Genomic DNA, 10575 nt, shown 5'->3' with positions numbered 1-10575 from the left:
CACTGCTAAGTACACCGCTAAGCCAAGTCCCCAAGTGCCACATCTTAACGTCTTTAAAATCCCTCCTGCAATGGTGACTCTGCCACTTCCCCGTGCAGCCTGTGCCAGTGATGGACAACATGTTCTGTGAAGGAATTTTTCCTAATAACCAACCTAAACCTCCTCTGGTGAAAATTAAGGCCATTTCCTATCACCCTATCTCTTGTTTCATGGAAGAAGAGACCAACTCCCACCTGGCTACATCCTCCTTTCAGACAGTCAGAAGCAATAATGTCCCTCCTGAGCCTCCTTTTCTCCAGGCTGAACACTCCCACAGATGCTCCTTACAAGACTTCTGCTCCAGATGTGGCTGCAGCTCTCTCCACAGAGAGCAGCAGGCACAACTTTCCCAGGCATTGTCCTGGGGAAGGCTGTGAGAAGATCAGAGAAAAGAATGATAAACAATTCTTATCTTCACTTGCTGCACCTGTTATTGTGAACATGTGGAATGTTTTATGGAGATTTGTTTACCAAAGGGTGATTTCTTAATTGGCCAGTGGTGACGGTGTTTGGATTCGACTGACCAGTCTGGCCTGTCTGTATCGGACTATCTGTAAGGGGATGAGTTTCTTAATAAGTATAGTATAGTATAATAAAGCAATTGATCAGCCTTCTGGAATCACAGAATCAGTGCTAATTATTACCTGGCGGGGACCCATGCTATGATACCTCAGGCCCTTGATCAGCTGCCCTTCTCTGGACACACTTCTGTGCCTCAATGTCCTTCTTGCTGTGAAGGGCCCAAAACTGAACACAGGATTCATTGTGCAACCTCACCAGTGTGAATAGAGGGGGATGATCACTGCTCTAGTCCTGCTGGCCACACCATTTCTGATTAAAAATATCTTGTATGGTCTTTTTCCAAACATTTCAGTACCCTTCTACATTAATAAGAACCCCACATTCATAGTGAACTGAAGGCTCCTGAATTCTGAAGGATTTGGACACAAAATCAACCCTTAACTTGTGTTGAGACAGCTCAGGCCAAACATAGAATCAATCAATATTCTGAGTGGGAAGGGGCTCATCAGGATCATCCAGCCCATCTCCTGGCCCTGCACAAAACACCCCAAGAGTCACACCATGTGCCCAAGAGCATTGTCCAAACACTTCTGGAACTCTCTCAGGCTTGGTGCTGTGACCACTTCCCCGGGGAGGCTGTTCCAGTGCTCAGCCACCCTCGGGGTGAAAAACCTTCTCCTGATTTAACCTAAACCTCTCCTGACTCAGCTTTGTGTTGTTTCCTCAGGTCCTGTCACTGCTCACCAGAGAGAAGAGATCGGTACTCGCCCTTCCACTTCCCCTTGTGACAGTGTCGAAGATCCCAGTGAGGTCTCCCCTCTGTCTCCTCCAAGCTGACCAAGTGACCTAAGTTGCTTCTCATAAGGCCTCCAGACACTCCACCATCTTTGCTGCCTGCTTTGGACACTCTCTAATAAGTAATATTTTAAAAAGAAGAAAAAAAACATTTATCATTTGGACAAAGTTTAATCATTTTACTAACCACAAGTACAAAAGCATTTCTAAAGGGATAACCAAATATTATATAAATATCTATAATATAAGGAAAGCCATACACTTCTCTGCAATGAATTTAGATTGGTGGCTTTTGGAAGTAAGCTCATTATGAGCTGCTGGAACTCTCTTTTGTCTGTCCTCATGACTGTCATAGCAGGTATTGGTAATGTGAGATTTTGGAGAAAGCACTCAAAGCTACTGTAAAACACCCCAGTAACCTCCATTCCAGATGAAGGTAGAAAGGCATGTCCAGAGGTCTGACAAGAGATGTAATTCTGTTCACATATTAACCATAATTAGATAAATATCTAGGTATTTGCGATAATAATCACTGCTGGAATAGTTAATGTTTACTTGATATTGCTGTCATTACATTTTACAGCTCTCACTTCTTTGGGATGAAGGGGAGAAATTCCCATGTTCAGGTTACCAGACCCTCCATTTGATTGCGCTTTGCACAGAGCACCTCAAGCATTGGAATCCTCCACTCCCTAAAGCAGTATTATGGCACCAAGCAGCTGACACTGAATTCCTGTGCTGATGGGCCTGTGGATATAACAGGAGTTGCTGACTTTCTTACACACAGTTTGCCCACTTGTTCTGAGTTATCTACTGGCTGTTTCAATTGCTGCCTCCCCACATTTGTATGCCTTTTGGGCCCGTGGGTCTGGCTGAGCTGAAGTCAGTTTCCCCCACAGCAGCCCTCAGTGCTGTGCTCTGCACTGGTAGCTGGAAAGGAGTTGGTAACACATTGGTGTTTGCTGGGACAGCATCACAGCTGTGTCTCCAATATTCCCCCCTCACCAGTGGGCTCAGGGTGGGTAAGATCTTGGGACAGGACATAGCCAGGACAGCTGTCCCAAACTATCCAAAGGGATATTCCATACAGTATGACATCTGCACACCAATAAAAGCTAAGAAAAAGGAGATGAAATGTTGGGAAGATAGGGCATTTTTAATGACATTTGTCTTGCAGAGCAACTGCTATGTGTACTGCTTCCCAGAAAGTGGCTGGACATTGCCTGCTGATGGGAAACAGAGAGTAAATCTGTTTTCCTTGGCTTCCATACACAGTCTTTGCTTTATTCAACTGCCTTTCTGTTGATTCATGAGTTTTTTCCATCTTGTTTTTTCCCACCCCACCCTGCTGAAGAGTGCTAGAGCAATTTGGTGGGCACCTGTTGGCCAGCCAAGATCGACCCACCACAGCCCAGTGTGCATGGTTTTGTAGCAGTAAACTGCTCTCACACAATGGGTTTTGCAGTAAATACTCAGAACTGCACAATCCATACGCATCCAAAGATGAAGAGTTGTTCTGTATTAAGGCTGCACTGGAGCATAAAAGCCTGGAGGAGTTATGGTGACTTTGCCCTGTCTTCCTCACACCACAACTCCAATTTAGAGCATTCTGTTCAGCCCAGTTGCCTGTATCAGGATTTTTATGGGAGTCTTGCCTCCTACTCTACAAGTCTCATACACAATCATTCAGTATTTCTGTTTTCAAAGAACAATAATAAAAATGGGAGAGTAATGCCACAAAGAACTGTTAGGGACCTGACAGGGGTGAACTGGAATTAAAAAGTAGAATTTCTTTGGTTTACAAAACTGTGTTGAAAAATTTTTAAGGTTTTCCCTAGGAAGACTCTTGGGTATAAAATGATTGAAATAATTATTATTCTTTTTAAATCTACTTACCATAGTTAAGTGAAAAAAAGGGAAACCATTTTCTTTCCATGCCATTTCCTGTGATGAAAAAGTCTCCTCTCACACTACTGGTTCCTCCTGAGAATATTGTAAAATTATGTTTTGATATACAGGCTTCCAACATCTCTTCTGCCTCTGTTCATATTCTTACAGGAGAAAGACAAGATTTCTGAGGAATGTTCCTATTAAAAGGTGATCCTTCATTTAGTATAACACTGTTACAAGTGTTCTTGATCTGCTGTCCTAACAAATTCCTCTTGTCATTCTCTAATGAAAATAGTGTTTCACAGTTATAGGTAGGGTGTATGGCATAATGGCTGTACAGTCCTGGCAAGCACAGTGTTGACAGCACTAATTTACACACAGAGTTGAGGATAATAGAATATTATTAATGTTCCTGCATATATATGTAAAAATAAGCAACTGTAAAGGAACTACTATTGAAAGTGTCTTGTACAAATAGTTACTGAGATAAAATAATTATGTGTATTTTCAGTATCAGCGTTCTTTTCAAAACAGCAACTCTCCAGTAAATTCAAGTCTCAAGTCCTCAGTGACAAACAAGGCATAGTTCCCAATATGCTAATGAACAAATATGTATCATTATCCTTTTAGAAAGGACCACTTTAATTCATCTTTTGTTTATCTCATTTTTTTTTAAATTTTGTTTCTGGTAAAGTCATGATCAAAAGCAGTTCATCAATACTTTTATCAGGTGGAAGTTGTGAAAAAACTCTATGTTCCTGAAAGTCAGTTTGTACAGATCTTCATAAAGTGGGAACTTTGAGTCTCCTAGCTTTTAAATCCATTTGACTTCTTTTTTGTAAATTACTATTTTCAGTTCTCGCCTATATGAGAGAGAGCAGAGCAACCTGCCTGGTGGATATGTCACACATAATTTTTCTTCTCTTGTTTGCCATGGTACCTAAATGTGCTTAGCATTTTTTTAGAGCTTGTCCCGTCTCCAGGAAGCCCCAAGTACAGCTGGAGAAGGGTTCCTTTAGCAATATATTTGCTTTGTAAATATTTTTTACTTTCATACCTTATTTAAAGATTCCTTTTTGCACAGACACAAGTATTTCCAGAGCAGTCTGCACTGCCTAAGGCTGCACCCAACCTACAATGCTTTAGTTTGTGCTAAAAAAATAAAATTAACCCTACTCTGCAACTGGCACCCTCTTTTGCATACTTATAGTGGACCTATAGTAAGCAAATACTATTTTCTCCAAAGGCTCTCTTTGCATTTAAGCATTATCTTTCTGGGCTGAGAAACAGCATGGTATCAGTCACACAGGAGACCTGCTCTACTAGATCTGCAGGGACCTAACTTCTTTGTCTCTGTCCCCCATGGCAGACCTACATCTCCCTAAGTCTCATGAAATTTTTTCACTGTTGTGCAACCCTTGACCACACCTTGAGTCTCAATCCTAATCACCTATTTTTTACCCCCAAAAGGCTGCATAAGAGCAGATTTTGGTAGCACTTTTACTGTTCCTACATGGAAACAATTCACATTACCCCTCTCCCCCCAAACATTACTCTAGCTGCTGAATTAAAAAAGCAAAAACTGAGCAACCTGCTTTTTTGTTGGTCCTTCTTCCACTGTCACGCTCAGTGCCCCTAACATACCCACCACCTCTGCCTTCCAAGTGAGGCAGCAAACACCTCCCTCCTGCAGGTCTAAAGGGAACTCATCCTTCCCTTTGCCCTGTCCCTAGCTGGCCGGGGGCTCGCCCCAGTGCCGGGGTGGAAGAGGTGGAGATGCACCGGGGGCCATGATGCACTCTCCCGTCCCACCCACACAAGGTGGCACTGTTGGTTTTCACTGTATTCATGCAATCTTCCACCGTCCCCAACACTAGCACTGATTTGACTTAAAGGGGGTGATTTTCAACCTTCTTCTGAAGCCCTACACTTTTCCTAATTGAAGAGTGGACCTAGTCAGACTTTTAATTTTGGGAGGCTGCTTTGTAGGACTTGTTTTTCAGCCCCATTCCCGGCAGTGACCAAAGCAGTGCCCTACAGACCCACAGGGCTGTAGACTCTATGTTGCTGGTAAAGTCAGTCTAGTAAAGCACAGCCTTTGAGCATGCACAAATAGAGATTCAGATCTTTTAAGACTATGTAAAAAAACCATGGTAGAATACATATTTATTCTTTAAAAAATGCTAAATACCTTGAATTAAATTACATTAAATAATTCCAAGTTGCAACTGTGATCAATACATAAATTAATATATAATCCATCTGCTTTTGCTCTGCATCTCTATTACTGCTTTTATCTCCCCTATATACTATTGCTTTCTGATTATTCATAGTCTCAAAAAACTTTCTTAAATTTGCTTGGGAGGGGAGTTTCAACTTGATCTGTTTCTTCTGTACACAATCTACCCACTTCAGCCCATTCAAAATTTCTAGCAATTGAAGGGAGAGTTGCTTGCAAAGGAACACGCAAAGAGCTGTTTAAAGCTAAGCTGGATAGCAAGTTACAAGGGAGTTTGTTATCCCTCAAAACAGTTACATTTTCTTGACACCTACACCACTCAAGCGATCCTTAAACTTATAAAGTATTGACCAGCTGACAGCTCAAAGACTTCCATGTTGCCTTTCACTGACTGGTACCCACTTGGCTTTAAGTGTCTTGCCCAACCTTAAATTAGGCCAACTGAATTTGCTAACTCAACACAACAAATTACCAGATCATTATAAAATCTCTATTTGTGATCAAGGTCTTTCCTTTGAGGAAACACAGCACTCCCTAAATAAGGATCAAATCAACAGCAAATATGATTGAAGTCAGATGAAAGTGATAACAACTGTCAGTTGAACACAAAAGATGGATCCTGATAAAGAAATTGAAAGCAAAGAGTAGTGAACGTTCCCTTTGTCCATATATCCAGAATAATTCACATACACTGCTACCATTTGCCTCACCAAAAAAATCACTTCTCCCATACAAAAGAAAAACTTGTGAATTTCAAGTGAAAAAGAAATGAAATGTAGAAAAATATTGTTATTCCATAACTTTTCCATTTTAAAATATAACCTCTTGAACAGAAAAACAGTGCTACTTGTCTGCTGACAACTGGTAGATGAAGAAGGAGACTCATTCCCTATTGCTGGCTGCCAGTTTCTTTTCCAGTTTCAATTCCAGAAAAGTGGATCTTCAATATATAAAGTCAAAAGACTTCAGAATAGAACATGAATGTCAGATTCCTAGAAATAAACACATGATTTCAGCAACTTCTGCCAAGACAGAGTACAAGAGGGACGACTATTTCAGTGTTAAAAAAAAAAAAATTCTTTAAATTCAATCCTCTTAAAAATAACAAGACAAAAGGATAATGTATCTCTAAGGAGTAATATCCCACAAGTAAACCTTTTCCAGGAAAATGATAGTGAAAGGCCCAGCATCCATGCCTAAATTCTGGCAGAAGAGGCAAGAAGCACCCCCTCAGAATGTGTTTCTATTATCAATGCTGTCCCTCATTCCCAGCCATAGCAGTCAGAATGGTCCTGGCTACTCACCAAGTCAGATCTCCAGTAAGGTTCTCCAAGTGTAGCAAAGCTCATCAATTACTAGGAAACCCTGGATGTCTGTCACTCTCCCTGAATTGAGGAGGCACTCTGAAATTCTGAGATCTTCTATTTGCTCCTCCCAAATTTCAAACTACAGCTTTCAGTCTAGTGAGAGACCTTCATGGGGCCCCCAGGCAAATCAGGGACAGGGCTAAAAACGAAAACTAGAGCTCCTTAGGAACAGTAGGGGCTCTATATACTCTGAAAGCACAATCTTATACTATTTAAAACTATCTATTTATAAAGTCTTTCATGGATCTTTAAATATGAGAGGCACTTTAAAAATTAGCTTGATTTACAGACATTGTTTATCACATGACTAATCATGCAGCATTAGAAAATCAAACGAATAACCATTAGCAAGTGCCTAGTTAACCATCAGTTTAACCATTAGTTTTAACAGCAGGAGAAAGCTGTATTTTGACTCAGTGCTTGGAAGTTCACTGCAGTCACAGCAGAGGAACCAGGCATTAAAATGGCAGGCAAGGCAAAACCCTTTTGTTCCCCAGATCATTTCAAGAAGGTTTAACCTATGGTAGTGTTATTGCATGTAGAAGAAACATGAGGAGTTTTAAAATTATTTTCCATAGAACAAAATCTGTTACAGGTCTACAGCAGTCCCATAAGTCTCATGATGCATAACAGTGTGATGCAGTCCTGTTCCACTGACCCACGTGCATCCCTGCAGGGGTGTATTCACCCTGATGATTTACAAATATGGAATCACTATCATTTGAAACAGATTTGTGATTTATTAATGCAATATATACAGATCCAGCTTTGGGAAAATGAATCTTCTTTCCTAATCCAACTTAAACACCTGCTGTTGTGGTAAATAGAAACCTCTCTAATATGCAACCAGCATCAGCTAAACGCGGCTAATGAAAGGATATAAAGCGAGGTCTATGCTTTAATCGTTATTACTATTAGAGCTGCTGGGAGGACCCGAGGCCACACTGCAGGGACAGCCTAAGAGGCTTTCGGCTCAGCACGCTCCACTCAGACGAGCGAGTGAAACCCTGCCCGCTGCTTCACGGCGAGCAGCGGCCCCGCCGCACCCAGCGCGGCTCCACAGGTCCTGCTCGGCGCCGGCAGCGGGGCTGCGCCCCTCGGCGGTACCGGGCCCGGGAGGGTGCAGCCCCTCCTGCGGGTACCGCAGCCCCCTTCTCCATCACTGCAGAGACCACCCGGCCTTCGAGGCCCCGGTACCCGGCCTGGGCGGCGGTAGCGGAGCGGAGGGAGGGCTGCTCCCGCCCCGCTCCGCAGCGGCCCCGGCCCGGCCCTTACCGATGCACCGCACGTAGTGTTTTGCAGGAAGTTTCCACGCTCCTGGGTTTAATCCGTGAAAAGCGGGGCTGGAGAGGAGCGCGGCTGAATAGCGATGGAAAGGGGCGGGCGAAGAGGTGGAGGAGGAGGCGGTAGCAGCAGCGGCCGTGTTTAATTTTTTAATTAGGGCGGTTTGAGCATCTCCCGGCTGGGTCGCATCGCCGGGCGGCGAGGGGAGCCCGGGCGAGCTGCCCCCGCCGCCCGGGACCACCCCGCGCCCCGAACCGTCGGGACTCCAGCCTGGACTTTGGAGAGCCGGCTCGGCGGCCGGAGGCGCGGAGAGCTCCGCGCTCCGCCACCATGGGCAGCGCGGGCGCGGAGGACACGGGTTCGTAGCGGGCGGCGCGGCGGGGCCGGCGGGCGGGGCGCGGGGCTGACCTTGCGGCCCTGCCCGGCCGCTCTCCGGCGGGGGCACGGAGGGACGGAGGGAGGCAGCCGGGGCGGCGGGGGGAGCAGGGCAGGGTGAGACCCTAAATCTGCCCTCCCCGGGGTAACGGGGCCGGTGAAAGCGAAGGCTGGGCGCGCCATCCACCCTACAGCAACAATTGCTTTGCAGGTGCTCGGTCTCTCTCAGCCTCCGTCCCCTGGGCAGCAGGCAACACTTTTCCACATTCCCAAGTTAAGGATGATGCTAGTAAACGTTTTATTTTCCTACATCTCTCTATTACTCAAATCTAGACCATGTATATGAATTCACAGCACAGAAGCTTTCATCCAATGAAGACTCCAGGCTCACATATTTGCTACAGATAAAATCTTATTTTTGCAATTCATTCCCTGTTGGAAGGCTCAGCTGCTGCTTCTTTGCAGGGGAATGCTATTTATGTGGAAAAGTGTTGCTTGCACCCCGAGTTACCATGCTGCAAAAACAGTGTGGGGCTCTCTTTGCAGAGCTGTAAGTCATACCTTCATTTGCTGAGCATCCATGTCCTGGCCTTCCTACCTTCACCTCCCTGAATGTCTTAGAACCCATACCCTGAAGACACAGTGCTCTCCCCAGCAATTTAGAGAATACAGGCATGCAGTGAGCACACGAGTATGACAAGTCGGCTCTGTGGTCACAGTGCTCCTTTTGCAGCATTTCTGGACATGTGTTATTAACTCAGGTAGCTCAGACTCTTCAGAGAATTCCATATTCATGCTGATTTCTATTTCTAGTCTATTTTATAGGACTTCTCCATTGTTAATCTTTTTTTCTTACCACCTTCTATGACCAATTTCTGGAATACAGTTTTGTTTCCCTGAACAGATAGTTGAGGGCAAATGAGGTGCTTCCAAAGCTCCCAGAGAATGCTTGTTTATATGTCCCTTTCCAAGTTAGGTTTGCTGTTACCCAAGCACAAGCTCAGGACTGAAGTTATTCAAAGTGCTTTCAGAATAACCACATCCATGAACCAGCAGTTGGGCTGTAGACATCCAAGAAGAGAACAGATGGCCACTAATGTGGTCAATTTTGTTACAAACTGTCATTTAGGAAGTGAGTTTTTAGGCACCTGAGGCTTAGTCATGCCAAGAGGATGAATGCTCCCAGCTTGAGATGGTGTTAAGATAGTAGTTTCCTGAGCACTGAGCCACTAGAAAAAAAAAAATCCTGTAGGGGGTTCTGTGAGAGAGGACTGAAAGCCAGAACCCCAGGAAGATTATCCTGGTTATTTTCTTGATCTTCTTAAGTCTCTCTGTAAACCTGAGAATAAAGGCTAGGTCCAAGAAAAATTACACCCTGTCACCCCAAACCACCAAACAGCTGAGGCTGGGATCTTCACACCAAACACAGGCAGAGTTGGGCGGGTGATTCTGCTAGAGAATAAGAATTTCAACATCTTCCTTCCAGTTGCCTCACAATACCTAGTGCCCGTGGTGTTCCCCTTCATCCCCCCAGGTGCAGCCAGCACCCCCAGCTCATACCTCCATTTTTCTTAGCTTAGTATTAAGCTGTTTTCCTCACTGCTATTTTCTTGAGCACTCTGATTGTTTCTTCTGGCCTCAGAAGGACTTCCAGCAGCCTTTTATTTCACTGCAGGATGTTGAGGAGCCTTTCTTTTTTCCAGTGTTTATATAGGTAACGAATCAAAGGAGAAGAATCCTGACCTGTAAAAAAAAGACTGAGCTCTGTCAAGGGCTAGCCCCCACAGAATGGCTCTGCAGATTATAAATGATACAATGCCTGTTCCCATGATGCTGTCCTAAAGGCTATCTTTGAGGATTTTGGGATCCAGGCCAGATTAGTTAGCATTCAGAGTCTTCTGACTCAGGACTTTGACAGATACACTGCAGCAAATGAAAAGATATCTAACTGGGAGAGGACATCTAACCTGTGTGCAGCACTAAAATGTGAAAGCAATAAAAGGTACTCAAGGTACCACAAGTTTGGGGATACATAATTTGAACAAATTTCCTGTGAACTTCAGG

Source organism: Serinus canaria, chromosome 10 (genome assembly GCF_022539315.1).
Source record: "Serinus canaria isolate serCan28SL12 chromosome 10, serCan2020, whole genome shotgun sequence".
Classification (NCBI taxonomy): domain Eukaryota; kingdom Metazoa; phylum Chordata; class Aves; order Passeriformes; family Fringillidae; genus Serinus; species Serinus canaria.
This window is presented reverse-complemented; position numbering follows the sequence as displayed.